We start from the raw sequence: 20,581 nt of genomic DNA on the forward strand, positions 1-20,581 counted from the left end.
ATTGGGCTGAGCCAACATGACTTAAGGCACCCAGGGAACAGATGGAGGGGATAGAAAAATGCCAGCTTGAGTTGTGTTTCTGGCTCTCCTCATTTTTATACCAAGTCAGGGCACATCTCCTTGCTCAGCTGGCTTTGCTGGGTTGTGTATTGGACAATTGGAAAATTATGATTCTTCCTCTTGCTCCCCCAATGCATGCAGTGCCCAAGGAGAGACTCTTGAAGACAGCTCAGCAGATCCCAGTGCCCCCAAATTTTGGTTTAAGTGTCATCCCTGGAAAGGACAAGGCTGTCAGTCCCTGGGTTTCCTCCACATCTCTACTGGTGCTGACCTGGAGGTTTTTTATTCCCCAAAGCTTGGTGTTGCCCTTCCATTCACCTTGCAAGTGCAGCTGTTAGCAGCTACAAAGGCCTGTTGAAAGCACAGAGTATTTTCTGCCACCCTTTCACTCTGCTCATAGCTTTTCCTGGTCCTCTTTGAGCACTGTGTGTGCCAGCATCAGTGGGGTGGAGAGACTGTCAGGAAATCTGAGTGTTACAGCTGTTTCTGTTTGGGACTTGGCAAAAGCCAGGCTCTTTGCAGCATCCTGTGCATGAGAAAGAGATTCCAGGCTTGAGAGCATTATTGAACATGTGCGTGTGTGTGTGTGTGCGCACACGTGTGTGTGTGTGTGTACACACACCACGGTTCCTTCATCCTCCCCACACTTGCTTGAACTTCTTGCCTCGGGGGAACTGGCACCTCGTTCCTGATCCCCATCACCTGCAGGCGCCCCAGCCTGTGCATTCAGAGAGTTTCTGATGTTGCTGCATGCTCAAGTTGTCTCCAGGACAGATAATCCCGTTACCCTTACTTTCTGACCCCAGGGTAATTTGAGATTCAGTATGACTTGAAGTTGCTGATGCTTGTATGGACAGAAATAATGAGGCAAAAAAGATGACAATTGATATTACTAGCCCTGCATGCAGTTAGTTGGCAATGGTAATCTGTGTTCTTGATTCAAAACAGATTATGAACAGGAAAATTAGTTTCTTTACAAATATGTGTAGCAAAAAGAAAAACAAAGCAGGCTTGTACCTCTGCGAAGGCTCTCTGAAATCCCACCATGCCTTAAGATAACAACCCCCAGCTCCTCATGTCTTTTGCCCTAAATTGTGGTCTGTAGGGTTTTATTTCTTGCACATCCTGCTGCCTGCTCTAGCAGAAGATGTGCAGTACCCAGCCAGCATCTCCTCGCTGCCAGCTCTTCTTCCCTCCCCTTCACGTCTGCCTGTCCACCTGACAGCACCACCTGGCTGAAGGGCAGGCAGATAATTTCTTATAAAGTCCTTTAAAAGGGATTGGAATTAGCACAGACTTTGGCAAAGTTTTATCAGGGAAAATAGCTGACCCTCCTCACTCCACTTTTCATCATTAAATTCAACCTGTTTTTGCTGTGCTTAAGTATCTCTGTGTACAAGTTAAAGCCTGTTGTAAATCTTAATTACTGAAAGATAATTCAAACTGAAGCTAGAACCACAAGGAACTGTACATCACTCATACACTTAGCATTTTAGCTGCCTGTACTCCTTATGCACAGTCTGTTTTCTGTCTTAATTTCCTTAGGCAAGGAACTACATGTCTTCTATACACACTCACTAGTCCCTTAGCACTACTGCAATAAAGCCTTGTTTGCTGAGACCCTCAGGCCATTTCCTCTTTTCTTCTACTTTTACAAGCCTTCTGTTCCTCTCATGTCACCTCCAGCTCTAGCCAGGCAGCCAAACAGGTAGCTATACCACAATAAACCTTATGTTTGTATGCAGTTGGTGATATTAGCTCACAAAAATGTACATGAAGCTGAATATCTGTGCACTGTGGCCCAACACAAACCTGACCCAGGCACACGTGGGGCACAGAAATTACAATAATTCTTCTGTTGCTTTTGTTTGTATCCTCCCTTTTGTCTTAGAAATGCTGTAGAAAATCCTTAGGTCTTTTGATAAGCAAATCTAAGCTAGGTTTTTCCCACCCTTCAGGGCATACAGCTGACCAACTAGGAGGGAGGTAAAGATGCCAGTCTGCCAGATTTTCTGACTCACTGCCTGTCATGCAATGCCATGGGGCCAGAGGGCACGTCAGAGGTGCTGCTCCCAGAGTCCTTGCCAAGGATCTGTGATGGAGGTGATGCCCACCACTTCCAGCTGCTGGGTCACTAATGCCTACTCAGGCACCCCTGGAGGCTATGGTGTTCCAGGAGGGTGTCCCCCAGTGTCCTGGTTTCAGCTGGGATAGAGTTAATATCCTTCACTGTAGCTGGCATAGTGCTGTGCTTTTGACTTAGTATGAAAATAATGTTGATAACACACCGATGTTTTAGTTGTTGCTACGTAGTGCTTACAGTAATCAAGGACTTTTCTAGCTTCCCATGCTCTTCTGGGTGCACAAGAAGCCAGGAGGGGAAGGGGCAAAGCTAAGAGAGTGGATTCAAACTGGCCAAAGGGATATTACATATACATTACAGGAGTATAAAGCTTTAGTGGACACTGGTGCACAGTGCACCCTAATGCCATCAAACTATATGGGGGCAGAACCCATTAGCATTGCTGGAGTGACAGGGGGATTCCAAGAGCTAACTGTATTGGAGGCCGAAGTGAGCCTCACCGGGAATGAGTGGCAAAAGCACCCCATTGTGACTGGCCCAGAGGCTCCGTGCATCCTTGGCATAGACTACCTCAGGAGAGGGTATTTCAAGGACCCAAAAGGGTACAGGTGGGCTTTTGGTGTAGCTGCCTTGGAGACGGAGGAAATTAAACAGATGTCTGCATTGCCTAGCCTCTCGAAGGACCCTTCTGTTGTGGGGTTGCTGAAGGCCAAAGAACAACAGGTGCCGATCGCCACCACAACAGTGCACCGGCGGCAATATCGCACCAACCGGGACTCCCTGATTCCCATCCATGATCTCATTCACCCACTGAGGAGCCAAGGAGTCATCAGTCAGACCCACTCACCCTTTAACAGTCCCATATGGCCAGTGTGGAAGTCTAATGGAGAGTGGAGGCTAACAGTAGACTACTGTGGCCTGAATGAAGTCACTCCACCACTGAGTGCTGCTGTGCCAGTCATGCTAGAACTTCAATACGAACTGGAGTCCAAGGCAGCCAAGTGGTATGCCACAATTGATATCGCTAATGCATTCTTCTCAATCCCTATGGCAGCAGAGTGCAGGCCACAGTTTGCTTTTACTTGGAGGGGCGTCCAGTACACCTGGAATCAACTGCCCCGGGGGTGGAAACACAGTCCTACCATTTGCCATGGACTGATTCAGACTGTACTGGAACAGGGAGAAGCTCCCAAACACTTTCAATACATTGATGACATCATCGTGTGGGGCAACACAGCGGAAGAAGTTTTTGAGAAAGGAGAGAAAATAGTCCAAATCCTTCTGAAAGCTGGTTTTGCCATAAAACAAAGTAAGGTGAAGGGACCTGCACAAGAGATCCAGTTCTTAGGAATCAAATGGCAACATGGATGTTGTCAGATTACAGTGGATGTGATCAACAAAATAGCAGCCATGTCTCCATCAACTAGCAAAAAGGAAACACAAGCTTTCTTGGGCGTTGTGGGATTTTGGAGAATGCATATTCCAAATTACAGTATGATCGTAAGCCCTATCAAGTGACCTGGAAGAAGAATTATTTCACATGAGACCCTGAGCAACAACAGGCCTTTGAACAGATTAAACAGGAAATAGTTCATGCAGTAGCCCTTGGGCCAGTCCGGGCAGGACAAGATGTAAAGAATGTGCTCTACACTGTAGCCGGGGAGAACGGTCCTACCTGGAGCCTCTGGCAGAAAGCACCAGAGGAGACCCGAGGTCAACCCCTAGGGTTTTGGAGTTGTGGATACAGAGGGTCCGTAGCCCGCTATACTCCAACTGAAAAAGAGATATTGGCAGCATATGAAGGGGTTCGAGCTGCTTCAGAAGTGGTTGGTACTGAAGCACAGTTGGTCCTGGCATCCCGACTGCCAGTGCTGGGCTGGATGTTCAAAGGAAATGTCCCCTCTACACACCATGCAACTGATGCTACGTGGAGTAAATGGGTTGCACTGATCACCCAGCGGGCTCAAATAGGAAGCCCCAGTCTCCCAGGAAACTTGGAAGTGATCATGGACTGGCTGGAAGGCAAAGACTTTGGATTATCACCAGAGGAGGAGGTGGCACGTGCTGAAGAAGCCCCGCTGTATAACACACTGCCAGAAGATGAGAAGCAATACGCCCTGTTCACTGATGGGTCCTGTTGCCTTGTGGGAAAGCACCGGAGATGGAAGGCTGCTGTATGTGGTCCTACACGACAAATTGCAGAAACTGCTGAAGGAGAAGGTGAATCGAGTCCGTTTGCAGAAGTGAAGGCCATCCAGCTGGCTTTAGACATTGCTGAAAGGAAAAGTGGCCAGTGCTCAACGTCTATAGTGGTTCATGGATGGTGGCAAATGCCCTGTGGGGCTGGTTACAGCAGTGGAAGCAGAGCAACTGGCAGCACAGAGGCAAACCCACCTGGGCTGCCACATTGTGGCAAGATATTGCTGCCCGGGTAGAGAACCTGGTTGTGAAAGTATGTCATGTGGATGGTCACGTCCCAAAGAGTTGGGCCACTGAAGAATATCAGAACAACCAGCAGGTAGATGAGGCTCAGATGTATCTATTTTGGCAGCATAAGGGTGAACTATTTCTAGCTCAGTGGGCCCATGACACCTCAGGCCATTAAGGGAGAGATGCAACATACAGGTGGGCCCATGATCGAGGGGTGGACTTGACCATGGACGCTATTGCGCAGGTTATCCACAAATGTGAAACATGCGCTGCAATCAGACAAGCCAAGCGGGTAAAGCCTCTGTGGTATGGGGGACGATGGCTGAAATATAAATATGGACAGGCTTGGCAGATTGACTATATCACACTCCCACAAACCCATCAAGGCAAGTGCCATGTGCTTACAATGGTAGAAGCAACCACCAGCTGGCTAGAAACATATCCCCTGCCCAGTGCCACTGCCCGGAACACTATCCTGGGTCTTGAAAAACAAGTCCTGTGGTGACATGGCACCCCAGAGAGAATTGAGTCAGACAATGGGACTCATTTCTGAAACAACCTCATAGACACTTGGGCCAAAGAGTATGGTATTGAGTGGGTGTATCACATCCCCTATCACGCACCAGCCTCTGGGAAAATCGAAAGATACAATGGACTATTAAAAGCTACACTGAGAGCAGTGGGAGGGTGGAACAGTTAAACACTGGGATACACATTTAGCAAAAGCCACCTGGCTAGTCAACACGAGGGGATCTGCCAATCGAGCTCGCCCTGCCCAATCAGAACCCTTACGTACTGTGGAAGGGGATAGAGTCCCTGTAGTACATGTAAAAAAATATGCTGGGAACACAGTCTTGGTTATTCCTGCTTCATGCAAAGGCAAACCCATTTGTGGGATTTCTTTTGCTTGAGGACCTGGGTGCACTTGGTGGGTGATGCGGGAGGATGGAGGAGTCCGGTGTGTGCCTCACGGGGATTTGATTTTGGGTGAAAACAGCCAATGAACTGAACGGTATGCTGTTAGTTGGTATATAATGTTGTATGTCATCACTACTATGGTTGCTATATGCCATATCTACAGTATCATGGTGGGAATCTCCGAAAGTAATTTAAAAAATGAACTTTCATTGAACCAAGCAAAGTGCAGCAGTGATAGAACAAGCGCTGGCTTCAGCATGCAACAATCCAACACCACACACAGCATCTCTCCAGCCCTGAAAGACTCATACAATAGATGGAGCCCAAAGTCATGGACTAAATGAACTCAGTGGACATTTCACAGACGTTTTACAGGGGTGGTCCATAGACTAGGGGAATGATAAATGAAATCTGTATATTCTATTCAAGGATGAGAAGGCGGGTAGGGGTTATTGAAGTTGTATTGCATAGTATGGGACCTGAGCATGATGTAAATGGTATGGAACAAGGGGTGGATACTGTCATGGTTCTTGCTGGGATAGAGTTAATTTTCTTCACTGTAGCTGGGCTGGTGCTGTGCTTTGGACTTAGTATGAAAATAATGTTGATAACACACCGATCTTTTAGTTGTTGCTGGGTAGTGCTTGTACTAGTCAAGGACTTTTCTAGCTTCCCATGTCCTCCTGGGTGCACAAGAAGCTGGGAGGGAAGAGGGCACAGCTAAGAGAGCGGATTCAAACTGGCCAAGGGGATATTCCATATCATGTAACGTCATGCCCAGTATGTTAACTGGGAGGAGGTGGCCGGGGGAGGGAGGCAGCAATCGCGGCTCGGGGACTGGCAGCATCAGTCATCGGGTGGTGAGTGGTTGTATCGTTGTGATTTTGGGTTGTTTACCTTTTCCCTTTTCCTTTTTATTATATTATCATTATTGTTATTATTATCATAATCATAATAATAATTATTATTATTTTATTTTAATTATTAAACTCTTCTTATCTCAACCTACAAGGTGGTTTTTTTTGCTTTTGCTCTTCCAATTCTCTCCCCCATCCCACAGGTGTGGGGGGAGTGAGCGAGCAGCTCTGTGGTGTATAGTTGGACGAGTGGTGCTGAACCATGATACTGGGTCATTTAGGAGAGTGGGTCAGGTAGAAAGGACTTGGCAGCTGCAGGATTGCCAGCAATCTCATTTAATGCTACAATTGTGAGAGCAGGGAGCTGGGAGGCAGTCAGAAGCCTCCTGTCTGCTGTTTGGGGGAGGTGGACTCTTTTGCCACTCAGTGATAGCTCATCAGGCATTTAGCTGTGGCAAAACAGAAAAGCAGGTGTATTTTCAAAACGATTAGTGTCGTGTGGAGTGAGACATGGGGTCTGACATTCAGAGTCTAGGTTATACCTGCCTTCCCTTTGCCCAGACTCCCTTTTACAGTCCCCCCCCGAAGGCAGTGTTAAACCTTGCTCAGGCCAGCAGTGTTTTAGCACCCATCCTCTCTACATCGAGGCTGCCAGTGGTCCACCAGTGAGAGGTACTGGGATGGCACTGCCATAATTGCAGCACTGAATGGGCAAACCAGCGCATGACACATTGTGTTAGCAAACTGCTTCTGAGCATCGCTGCCCTGCGAACTGTCCTGACAAAGGGTAAGAAAGGTGTAAAATACATCAGCATTAAAATACTAAATCATATTTCACTGACATCAGAGTTGTATATTAAGAACTGTCATTATCTTTGCCTGTATGTTACTGTTATCTTCAGCGTGAGTCAGTGTCGTGGTTTAGCCCCAGTCAGCAACCAAGCACCACGCAGCCACTCCCTCACTCCCCCTGCAGTGGCACGGGGGAGAGAATCAGAAAAGTAAAAGTGAGAAAACTCGTGGGTTGAGATAAAGACAGTTTAATAGGTAAAGCAAAAGCCGCACACACAAGCAAAGCAACCCAAGGCATTCATTCACCACTTCCCATGGGCAGGCAGGTATCCTGCCATCTCCAGGAAAGCAGGGCTCCATTAAGCATAATGGTTACTTGGGAAGACAAATGTCATAACTCTGAACGTCCCCCCTTCCTTCTTCCCCCAGCTTCTTATACTGAGCATGACATCATATGGTATGGAATATCCCTTTGGTCAGTTGGGGTCAGCTGTCCTGGCTGTGTCCCCTCCCAGCTTGTTGTGCACCTGGCAGAGCATGGGAAGCTGGAAAAGTCCTTGACTAGTATAAGCACTACTTAGCAACAACTAAAACATCTCCCCATTATCACCACTGTTTTCAGCACAAATCCAAAACATAGCCCCATACTAGCTACTATGAAGAAAATTAACTCTGTCACAGCCAAAACCAGGTCAGTCAGGCTCTTCCATGAGTCCCTTTGAACTCTCCCTGCAACTGGAACTGCCACTCCTTTGACAGCCTGTATTGTGTTTGCGTGGCAAGGTTTTGGTAGCAGGGGGCTACAGGGGTGGCTTCTGTGAGAATCTGCTAGAAGCTTCCCCTATGTCCAACAGAGCCAATGCCAGCTGGCTCCAAGATGGACCCACTGCTGGCCAAGGCTGAGCCAATCAGCAATGGTGATAGCACCTCTGTGATAACATATTTAAGGAAAAAAAACCTGCTGCACAACAAATGGCAGTGAGAGGAGAGAGGAGTGAGGATATATGAGAGAAAAAACTGTGCAGACACCAAGGTCTGAAGAAGGAGGGGGAGGAGGCGCTCCAGGTGCTGGAGCAGAGATTGCCCTACAGCCAGTGGTGAAGACCGTGGTGAAGGCCATGGTGAAGCAGGTTGTCCTCCTGCATGGAGGCACACGGTGGAGCAGATATCCACCTGCAGCCCATGGAGGACCCCATGCTGGAGCAGGTGGATGTGCCTGAAGGAGGCTGGGACCCTGTGGAAAGTCCTTGCTGGAGCAGGCTCCTGACAGGACCTGTGGACTTGTGGAGAGAGGAGCCCATGCTGGAGCAGGTTTGTTGGCAGGACTTGTGACCCCATGGGGACCCACGCTGGAGCAGTCTGTTCCTGAAGGACTGCACCCCATGGAAGGGACCCATGCTGGAGCAGTTTGTGAAAAACTGCAGCCTATGGGAAGGACCCATGTTGGAGAAGTTCATGGAGGACTGTCTCTTGTGGGAGGGACCCCATGCTGGAGCAGGGGAAGAGTGTGAGGAATCCTCCCCCTGAGGAGGAAGATGCAGCAGAGACAACATATGATGACCACAACCCCCATTCCTGGTCCCCCTGTGCCACTCGGGGGGAGGATGTAGAGAAAATCAGGAGTGAAGTTGAGCCTGGGAAGAAGGGAGGGGTGGGGGGAAGGTGTTTTAAGATTTAGTTTTTATTTCTCATTGTCCTACTCTTATTTGATTGGTAATAAATTTTAAACTAATTTCCCCAAGTCAAGCCTGTTTGGCCCGTGATGGTAATTGGTGAATTATATCTTCCTGCCCTTATCTTGACCCATGTGCCTTTCATTATATTTTCTCTCCCCTGTCCAGCTGAGGAGGGGGAGTGATAGAGTGGCTTTGGTGGCCACCTGGTGTCCAGCCAGGGTCAACCCACCACACAGAGGCTTCAGCTCAGCAGTGCACACATCTGATTTCCAGCTGCAGGTGTCCGTGGTTTGGGATCACATCTCTCATCCCACAGCCCTGCTTCTCCTCTGGCAGTGCTCAAAGCAGCTGCAGCCAGCAACCTGGGACCCAGAAAGCTTTTTTCATCTTGTCTCTCAAGCCCCTTTCTCAGGTGTTTCAGCAGGGATACAAACTTTCTCTGGCCGGTCCTGTTTCCCTCTGCTATTTGAGGCATGGCTGTGTTTTTCCACCATCCCCTTGAGAGGCGGAAGGAAAAGGCAGCTGCCAAACAGTCAGCCCTGCATCCCATCCCTGGAAGGAGGACATTAAGGAACATGAAATAGGTGGCAACAGCAGCCTATCATCCCCTCCGCCATCTTTGAAATATTATTTGAAAAGTACATGAAAATACCAAATTTACCTTTCTGAAGGTAAATGTGAAAGATGAAAAGAACCACACATTTAAATAAAATTTATGATGTTCATATAGACCAGTTTTTACAGCGATGAATGAAATCTTTATATTTAATGTTTTGCAGCGATTAGGAATAAAAGTCTCAATCCTTAAAAATGAAGTGAAAAAGCACAGGCTGAATCACAACACGATACCCTTGTGAGCTGGGAACTGCAACAATAGATGCCTTTGAAATCAGTACAGAAAGATGTTCAAAGATGAAAAGAGATGAATTGGTACCTGCTGTTACATAATTGCAACCTGTCTAAATAAAATGGCTGCAGAGACAGCTCAGGCAGAGGACTGGGAGCCAGGAATCATTGTTCTCTCTTCCCCTGCTGCCACAGATGCTTTACTTGGCTTTAAGGTAAATCAGTTAAATAGTTTCTCCCATCAGTAAAACATAGCTTACTGTTTCACAGAGATGATTTGCAATTATATCATGCCACAAAGAGGTAAAATGTTCTGTGTTCAAAATAGTAAATTTCTTCCCTGAACTTTACAGCTATAATGTTTTCTTTGTTAGCTGGCTAACTACACTGGATGCCCTGCTCTCCTATGCATCAAAGCCCAATAGTGAATATAAACAGAGTAGTTGTTCCTTCCTACAATCATATGACCTTCATGCTTTCTGAAGGAAAACGCAAATAGTAACATCAAACTGGCCATGAGAAACCTCTCTGTAACTTCTGTAGCCAGCACTCTTGGTGAGTGTTACCCCAGAATGAGCCCTGCATTGCTCCACATGCAGTGCACTGACTGCTTGTTGCAGTAGCTCCTATATGAGAAGTTAAGAGCTGTATCATTGGAAAAGAGAAGGAACCATTGTCATTTACCAGTTCTGTGTCTGGTCAGGCCTTCAGGGGAGCTTAAAACCACTCAAAGCCCATCGGTGATACTAACAGCTGTCAGCCATGACAAAGGGATAGGGCAGCAGACAGACCAGCAAAACATAAGAAAATGCAGCTACTTAGATACAGGGACTTTATCCCCTTCCACAGTACGTAAGGGTTCTGATTGGGCAGGGCAAGCTCGATTGGCAGATCCCTTAGTGTTGACTAGCCAGGTGGCTTTTGCTAAATGTGTATCCCAGTGTTTAAATGTTCCACCCTCCCATTGCTCTCAGTGTAGTTTTTAATAGTCCATTGTATCTTTCGATTTTCCCAGAGGCTGGGGCATGATAGGGGATGTGATACACCCACTCAATGTCATGCTCTTTGGCCCAGCTGTCTATGAGGTTGTTTTGGAAATGAGTCCCGTTGTCTGACTCAATTCTCTCTGGGGTGCCATGTCACCACAGGACTTGTTTTTCCAAGCCCGGGATAGTGTTCCAGGCAGTGGCATGGGGCAACCAAACACCACGCAGCTGCTCGCTCACTCCCCCCACCCCTGTGGGATGGGATGGGGAAAAGAATTCAGAAGAGCAAAAGAACTTGTGGGTTGAGATAAGCACAGTTTAATAATGACAATAAAATAATAATAATAATAATTATGATAATAATAACAATAATGATAATAACATGGAAAAGGAGAAAAAAACCAGAAACACAAACGATACAGCCGCTCACCACCTGCGGACCGACGCTGCCCGTCGCCAAGCTGCGATTGCTCCCTGCCTCCCCTGGCCAGCCCCTCCCAGTTAACATACTGAGCATGACATTACATGATATGGAATATCCCTTTGTTCAGTTTGAATCTGCTCTCATAGCTGTGCCCCTTCCCCTCCCGGCTTCTTGTGCACCTGGCAGAGCATGGGAAGCTAGAAAACTCCTTGACTAGTACAAGAAGTACCCAGCAACAGCCAAAACATGTGTGTTACCTCAACATTGTTTTCATGATAAGTTCAAAGCACAGCACAATGCCAGCTGCAGTGAAGACAATTAACTCGATCCCAGCTAAAACCATGACAGTTTCTAACCAGCTGGTGCATAGTTCTACCACTGTAAGCACATGGTGCTTGCCTTGTTGGGTTTGTGGGAGTGTGATATAGTCAATCTGCCAAGCCTGTCCATATTTATATTTCAGCCATCGTCCCCCATACCACAGAGGCTTTACCCGCTTGGCTTGCTTGATTGCAGCGCATGTTTCACATTCATGGATATCCTGCGCAATAGCGTCCATGGTCAAGTCTAACCCTTGATCATGAGCCCATCTGTATGTTGCATCTCTCCCTTGATGGCCTGAGGTATCATGGGCTCACCGAGCTAGAAATAATTCACCCTTATGCTGCCAATATAGATCCACCTCAGCCACTTCAATCTTGGCAGCCTGATCTACCTGCTGGTTGTTTCGATGTTCTTCAGTGGCCCAACTCTTGGGGATGTGACCATCCACATGACATACTTCCACAACCAGGTTCTCTACCTGGGCAGCAATATCTTGCCACAATGTGGCAGCCCAGGTGGGTTTGCCGCTGTGCTGCCAGTTGCTCTGCTTCCACTGCTGTAACCAGCCCCACAGGGCATTTGCCACCATCCATGAACCACTATAGACATTGAGCACTGGCCACTTTTCCCATTCAGCAATGTCTAAGGCCAGCTGGATGGCCTTTACCTCTGCAAACTGGCTCGATTCACCTTCTCCTTCAGCAGTTTCTGCAATTTGTCGTGTAGGACTCCATACAGCAGCCTTCCATCTCCGGTGCTTTCCCACAAGGCGACAGGACCCATCAGCGAACAGGGTATATTGCCTCTCCTTTTCTGGCAGTTTCTTATAAACTGGGGCTTCTTCAGCACATTTCACCTCCTCCGGTGACATTCCAGTGTCTGCCTTCTGGCCAGTCCATGATCACTTCCAAGTTTCCTGGGCAACTGGGATTTCCTATTAGAGCCCGCTGGGTGATTAGTGCAACCCATTTACTCCACGTAGCATCAGTTGCATGGTGTGTGGAGGGGACCCTCCCTTTGAACATCCAGCCTGGCACCGGCTGTCGGGGTGCCAGGAGCAACTGTGCTTCAGTACCAACCACTTCTGAGGCAGCTCGAACCCCTTCATATGCTGCCAATATCTCTTTTTCAGTTGGAGTATAGCGGGCTACGGACCCTCTGTATCCACAACTCCAAAACCCTAGGGGTCGACCTCGAGTCTCCCCTGGCACTTTTTGCCAGAGGCTCCAGGTAGGGCCATTCTCCCTGGCTGCAGTGTAAAGCACGTTCTTTACATCTTGTCCTGCCTGGACTCACCCAAGGGCTACTGCATGAACTATTTCCTGTTTAATCTGTTCAAAGGCCTGTTGTTGCTCAGGGCCCCATTTGAAACCATTCTTCCGGGTCACTTCCTAGAGAGGGCTTACAATCCAACTATAATCTGGAATATGCATTCCCCAAAAACCCACAACGCCCAAGACAGCTTGTGTTTCCTTTTTGCTAGTTGGTGGAAACATGGCTGCTATTTTGTTGATCACATCCATTGGAATCTGACGACGTCCATCTTGCCATTTGATTCCTAAGAACTGGATCTCTTGTGCAGGTCCCTTCACCTTACTTTGTTTTATGGCAAAACCAGCTTTCAGAAGGATTTGGACTATTTTCTCTCCTTTCTCAAAAACTTCTTCCGCTGTGTTGCCCCACACAATGATGTCATCAATGTATTGAAGGTGTTCTGGAGCTTCTCCCTGTTCCAGTACAGTCTGAATCAGTCCATGGCAAATGGTAGGACTGTGTTTCCACTCCTGGGGCAGTCGATTCCAGGTGTACTGGACATCCCTACAAGTAAAAGCAAACTGTGGCCTATACTCTGCTGCCAAAGGGATGGAGAAAAACGCATTAACAATAGCAGTTCTGGCATACCACTTGGCTGCCTTTGATTCCAGTTCGTATTGAAGTTCTAGCATGTCTGGCACAGCAGCACTCAGTGGTGGAGTGACTTCATTTAGGCCACGATAGTCTACTGTTAGCCTCCACTCTCCATTAGATTTCTGCACTGGCCACATGGGATTGTTAAAGGGTGAGTGGGTCTGACTGATGACTCCTTGGCTCCTCAGTGGGTGAATGAGATCATGGATGGGAATCAGGGAGTCCCGGTTGGTGCGATATTGCCGCTGGTGCACTGTTGTGGTGGCGATCGGCACCTGTTGTTCTTTGACCTTCAGCAACCCCACAGCAGAAGGGTCCTTCGAGAGACCGGGCAATGCAGACATCTGTTTAATTTCCTCCATCTCCAAGGCAGCTACACCAAAAGCCCACCTGTACCCTTTTGGGTCCTTGAAATACCCTCTCCTGAGATAGTCTATGCCAAGGATGCACGGAGCCTCTGAGCCAGTCACAATGGGGTCCTTTTGCCACTCATTCCCGGTGAGGCTCACTTCGGCCTCCAATACAGTTAACTCTTGGGATCCCCCTGTCACTCCAGCAATACTGATGGGTTCTGCCCCCTATATAGTGTGATGGCATTAGTGTGCACTGTGGACCAGTGTCCACTAAAGGTTTATACTCCTTTGGGTCAGATGTGCCAGACCATCGGATCCACACAGTCCAGTAAACCTGGTTATCCCTTTCCTCCACCTGGCTGGAGTCAGGGCCCCTCTGGTCCTGATCATAGTATTCATCACTCACTTCCTGTAAATACGAATCACAAGTGTCTCTGTTAAGATCAGAAATAAAATCAGTGCTTCTGCTCCTCTGGGCAATTGCTTACTGGAAACTGGAGCAGCAGCTCTCCTGGAGAAACTCCCCTGAGTGATTGTTCTCCCTTGCAGCTCACATTCTCGTGCTCCTAGGGTCGAGGTAGGTTTTCCAACCCACCTCATCATGTCCTCTCTGTGGTCATGCAGGTAAAACCATAGGCTGCCCCGTGGTGTGTATCCCTTCTCTTGAACAAAAGGACGCTTACTCCTAATGTCTGAGATACAGCTCCGTACAGGTGGGGAATAGGACATATCTTCTTTGAATTGCTGGAAATCCCAGGACAGTTTCTCCACAGCAGAGATGATGGAGGAAGAGAGATTTGCTTCTTATCCCAGAGTCTATCAATCACCTCCGCCACCATTAGTGCCTTGTCATCTTTCCAGGACATTACTGCTAATAAGTCCCCATGCATCGGTGGTGTGCTCCGTACAAACTTCCGCCACATGGGTCATGTGCACTTGGCTTCATCTGGATCTTTTCCAAAGATCTGACTGTTGATCATCCAGGCCACTATAAATCACCTCAAGCATTGCTAGCTCCCTCAGGCACTGGATACCTTTCTCCATAGTCATCCATTTTCAAGCATAGGGACCGGGTAGTTTCTGTTTATTGTATGTGTTCTTCCTCTTCCTCCTCCTCTTCTTGTGATGGCCCTGCTTTTCCATCATCTCTTTCTAAATGAGTTGATTTTCTCTTCCAAGATTTCTTCTTGTGTATAGGGGCGACTGATACAGGCATGGGTTGGTCCTCTGATTCAGCTGCAACGCTTGTCACCAGGGTTGGAGTAGCTGCAGTGTCTGCCGTGGGTTTGGAGTGGCCACAGCGCTTGTCGCTTTCCTTGTCTTTGTCTTTTTAGATCCAGAGACCTTCTCTTCCCCTTGGGGGTACTGAATAGTGTTAAACAGGGCCAGTCCCCAGCACATTGCAGTGATTTGTATCTCTCTGGAATTGCCAGGGTGACAACATACTTCCTCCAAATATTCTACTAGTTTTTCAGGATTCTGCACTTGTTCAGGGGTAAAGTCCCAAGACACTGGGGGTGCCCACCGTCTTAGGCATTTGCCCATACCATCCCACATACCCTGCCACCCATAGCTATTGAGCCTTGGGGCAGATCTCTGGATTATATTCTTAAATTGCTTATTAACCTTAGACAGAACTGAAACCAATATATCTTAATTACCCAAGGATGTTCAAGATACTGAAAAGCTGTTGTAATGAAGGAGGAGGCATTATATAAGATGGTAGCTAAGGTACCATTCTGTATTTCCTCCATAAAATAACCTCTCAGAGGAGGAGGTATAATTGCTAATTGTCTCCATGAGGTGGTACCTGAAGTACAGTAACGGCTTCCATGCAAGACCCAAATAACCAATAACGCTCAAGGCCAGTGTTTTAATAACAAGTCTCCTAGGCAAAACATCTCTAATCACTGCAGAGCACGGCAAGCTACAAAAACCAACGCAAATTTTTAACGTGTACTTCAAAATCAGCATGGTGCAGATTGGACAAACTAATATTAAGAACAGATGAATCAATGTTGTGACCAGCAACTGTTATTATCTAAAACCCTTCATGCCGCACATTGGTCGCCAAAAAGGACTGTCACGGTTCAGCCCCAGTCGGCCAACTAAACACCATGCAGCCGCTCGCTCACTCCCCCACCCCTGTAGGATGGGGGAGAGAATTGGAAGAGCAAAAGGACATAAAAAAGTTACGGGTTGAGATAAGAACAGTTTAAAAATTAAAATAAAATAATAATTATTATTATTATTATAATAACAATAATGATAATATAATAAAAAGGAAAAGGGAAAAAGGGAAAAAACCAGAAACACAAACGATATAACTGCTCACCACCCGCCGACCAATGCTGCCGGTCATCAAGGCACGATTGCTGCCTCCCTCCCCCGGCCAGCTCCTCCCAGTTAACATACTGGGCATGACGTTACATGATATGGAATATCCCTTTGGCCAGTTTGAATCCGCTCTCTTAGCTGTGCCTCTTCCCCTCCCGGCTTCTTGTGCACCTGGCAGAGCATGGGAAGCTAAAGAAGTCCTTGACTAGTATAAGCACTACCTAGCAACAACTAAAACATCGGTGTGTTATCAACATTATTTTCATACTAAGTCCAAAGCATAGCACTAGCCCAGCTACAGTGAAGAAAATTAACTCTGTCCCAGCTAAAACCATCACAATGTCTTAGCTATCATCTGACCCTTGTTTATCTGAAGAGTCTTTTCTGAAGCTGGGTGAAACAATCCTGATTCAGATGGCCTGTCCTGAATAACCAATGCTGGCACCCAGTGTGTCTTGGCTTTAATGTATACTCCATGTATTCAGAGCGGGGGGCTGGCCACAGACAGAGCCTTTTCATTTCTGCTACCCCTGTTTAGTAAAAATCGCTTTTCTTTTGCTTTTATTTCTGATGCAGGGAGGCACAGCCATCAGCTGCTTTAATGCTACCTGTGTGGTCACACTTACACTCTCCAAATCTCCCTGGGGAGTGCAGCCCTCATCAGGATCAGCGTGGCCACAGCACACAGCATTCTTATAACTCCCTTTCTATAGAACCTGCAGGCAAAGACCCTATTGATGTACATACCCTGAAATCTCTCCAAGAAATAACATGGTCCTCGCTGACAAATACTCTCTGACAGAGGTGAAACGTAGTGAGGGTTTCAGTTTTAACTAGAAGCATGCTAATGTCCCTGAGCTAAATGGCGCAAGTGAGCTGAAACTGGGACTTGGGCTTGAACTGGAAGTTGTAGTCAGCACTTTGTTCTTTCTCCCTCTGTTTGCACAAGATTCTGTTGGTCACTCAGCAGGATGTGAACAGACAGATTAATTTTATTTACTAATTTAAATTCTCAGCTTGCTTGAGAAGGTAGAATTCGTCAGGGAATTGCTGCAGTCCTCAGACTCTGAAACAGTCTTGGCTGGCAGCGGGAAACAAAGAGGCAAATAAATTCCAAAATCTCATTTCATAGACCTTGAAGATGGAAACATACAACTTTGTCACACCAGATTAATTTCTCTTTGTCTTCCCACTGCAGCAAATCCCGTGGACCCACGCTGCAGTGTCCCCATAGCAGAAAGCTCCATCTCCTCCTAGTCAGGCAGGTTCAAAAGCAATTGAGTTAGTGAGGTTCAGCCAGTGGCTCTCAGCAAAGAGACAGTGGCTGCGTGATTCCAGCCCATGGTGCAAAGGAAGCAAATCAGCCTAGTCTGCCACCAAATGGCATTTGTGCCAATCAGGCTGCCTCAAATGAGGGGGATGCACACAATCAAGCATGGTGGCAGTGAGAGGGGGTGGCATCCTAAACCACTCTCCACCCACCACTGTCCAACCATAGCCAGAGTCACTCACTATCTTGGGACAAATGGAAACTGTGGATTTGGGGGGTGGTCTGACCCTCCAAATAGCTCTTCAGCATAGCACAGAGTGATGTTCATCAAATTCCTGGCTTGTCTGCTTTGCCTGAAATCACAAAAGGAGCAGTTCTGCAGGAGACCAAAGCATATGGCTACTTTTGCCATTTCTGGTTTTGGGCAGCATGTAGGCAAAACCAATGCCACATGTAGCAACATGTACCAAAGAAGCTGTTCAGCATTTCGTTTTTAAAAAACAGGAAAACATCATTAAAACTGGTTATGATTTCATTTAAAGACTGAAAACAGAGAAATAATTGTAAGGATATATTCAAATCTGATTTTTGACATAGACACATTCATGTTAAGTCCATTCTGCTTCACATGCTCCATTACTATCTTCCCTCATCATAAAGCAGCTAGACACATCCAGAAAGCTGAACAGGTAACTATTTTAAATTGCACTGCATAATACAGTATTGCTTGAAATAATTCATTAGGTCTGTAGCTGTTCCCAGTAGTAAGGGGGGAATTCAGCCCCTCTTTTCTTACATGCAACTTTAACTGAGGTTCCCCATGGGAGTATGCTTGCCATTTGTCAACATGCAGTTATTTGCCCATCCTCTGACACATCCTAAATCACGCAGGTGAAAGCACACCGGAGTAGGAATGGTTTGCCGAGTGCTTAGCATGATGGGGCACCATCTTATTGAGGACCTTTGCATGCAGCTATAACATGAGACCATTGCCAGATGGGACGCAGGGCTGGGCCGATTATGGTCCTGATTGTGTCTGCAGCATGTATTTCCTTTGCTCCTTTATACTTCTGTGTTATTCCTGCCTTATTGAAAGCTCTGTGGGCTTCTTTGGCTGTTGTCTTGTCACCAGTAGAGCTTACCTTGAAGCAGCACTTGGAGCAGATGCTGAATGGCCTAGATGGGGTCAGCAAGCAGAACAGGCTAGTGTGAGGCTAGCACAAAGGTAGCAGCTTGCTTTTTGAGTGGATTTATCTTCTTTCTTTAAATTATTTTAATGACATAAGGGGACAAAGTGCCTTAAAGATGGAGTGACAAGGTGGACAAGAAAGAAGGGGTGAGATGTGATGTGGTGGTTGGCAGGTCCAGACAAAGAGATGTCCCTCATGCTGTTCAGAGTAGTATAGTGGCATCGAAAGGATCCTGGACCCCCTCCCCACATACACACACACAAACACACACACGTGCTGTTCCGTGTGTTCCTTTTCTGACACAATGTCCAGGATTAACTGAAGTGGAACTGGTACAGCCAAATTCCCCAGTACATCAGGCAGACAGCACAGCTGTCCGTGTTCTCTGAGCTCTCCACTGACACAGAAGCTAATGCTGCTTGGCTCCGCTCAAGCATGGAGCCAGGTAGATTACCCAACACAGCAACCCTGCTAATGACCAGACGGGATCTTCAGACTCCTAATTGAGCATACTTCTTAATGTCAAAGGCACAGGCTTTAACTGTCTTGACAGAAAATGAAACCTGTAACCTTGTTTCTGAGTCAGGTGCCTTTTGTGAATTATACAGCCTCTTAAAGTATTGGCAGTTTGTCTCAGCGCTGTGTATTTGTGGTCAGCACTGGACCTTCTGGTGTAGATGGGTGGAAGTTGGTTTGTATTTAGGGTTGTAAAAATTTGCCTCAATTAGACCCTGCTTTATCCCTCTGTGTCTGAATAGCAAAATTTATGTGACCTACAAAATACCAGCCTTTTATTCTGGAGACAAAGATAACCAATGCATTTGCAAGTTCCAGTCCTGAGAAATTACTCTGATTTAAGGTTTTGACTTCAATCCTGTATCAGTCTCTTTGTTGCTCATGCCAGAGGGAGTTATTAGTCAGATCCTTTTCCTGCCAAGTTCAATGAGCATTTATTCACCTCTGCTGTTAGCAGGAGCAGGGCTGGGCATGGTTTGTATGAGTATGTACTCTTCTCTGCAGGTTCCTCAGCCACACTCATCACCACAATCTCTAGGCATCTCTGCTGCCTATTTGTCCCTCAAAAAAGGTGGCCTTGGACACATGTCCCCCCGCTCTTACCTGTGTGGAAAGGACAGAGTTGGCGCATCTTGCACTTACACACCCTGGTAGGCACGCCACTTTCCCAAGACAAGTGGGAAATGGCACTTTTCTCTCCAACGGGAATAAAATCTGCAAAAGAAAAAAAAATTATCAGCACATTTCATACACCACAGGAGAAGCTAAAGCAAAACGAATTCACTATTCAGGTTCCCCAGACAGCAGTCTGGTAAACCCCTATTACTCAGGCATGGCACAAAAATAGTTCCCAACATTTTCTCACACTCTGGAGAATGTTTTTAACTGGGCCCTTTCCTGCCTTACCAGCCCCACGCTTGGCTTTTCCCTACAAGCCTTGCCTTGTGTTGCAGGATGAGATTGGGGCAGTTAGCTCAACTTTTGTGGCTAATTGCTAAATCAACCCAATTGATTTCACACAAGAAACAAGGAAGGACTTTGAATTAGAAAACTGAATATCAGTTTATACGATAACCCATCATACATGGGCTCCTATCCCTGCTGGAGACAGGGGCATATTAATACAGCACAAACACTGCATACCTGCAGAAGGCTTAGCTTTTGGACCTGAATTCTAGTTGTGATTCTGTGGTGAGAAGTTATTAAGAGAAATAGTCTCTCCTAAATGAGAAGCTAATTTAAATCCCATCTTGCACTAAATACACAAAGAAAGCTTGATGTACTGTCCAAGTTTTAAGGTGCGTTTCAGCAGCAAGTAGAACAAGCTCTGAAAATTTAAGCAAACGATATGCTGTTTAATAATACAGCTGCAAAATATTTCACTTTTTTTAAATAAAGAAAGCAGGTTCCCAAGAATCAATGTGAGATAAAAGAGAAAGACACATGGGGGACATCACAGGTTGCCAGGAAGAGAAGCAGGGAAGCAGCAACATTTTCTGCTGTGGGGTTAGTCTGTTGAGTTGCCATCCAGGGAAATGGTAATAACTCAGGCCTGGTGTCAAGCTAGGCTGGACTAACACTAAATGGTGGTGCTGCTTTGATGGCGACACT

At 46.8% G+C, this 20,581-nt stretch overlaps 1 protein-coding gene across 5 annotated transcripts in view; it reads left to right on the top strand.

The window, feature by feature from the left end:
- LOC104040979 (protein FAM219A) overlaps positions 1-20,581 on the top strand; it is a 254,391-nt gene that overhangs the window by 48,494 nt on the left and 185,316 nt on the right. The gene's annotated exons all lie outside the window — the stretch shown is intronic.

This window comes from Phalacrocorax carbo, chromosome 19 (assembly GCF_963921805.1).
Source record: "Phalacrocorax carbo chromosome 19, bPhaCar2.1, whole genome shotgun sequence".
NCBI classification, from domain to species: domain Eukaryota; kingdom Metazoa; phylum Chordata; class Aves; order Suliformes; family Phalacrocoracidae; genus Phalacrocorax; species Phalacrocorax carbo.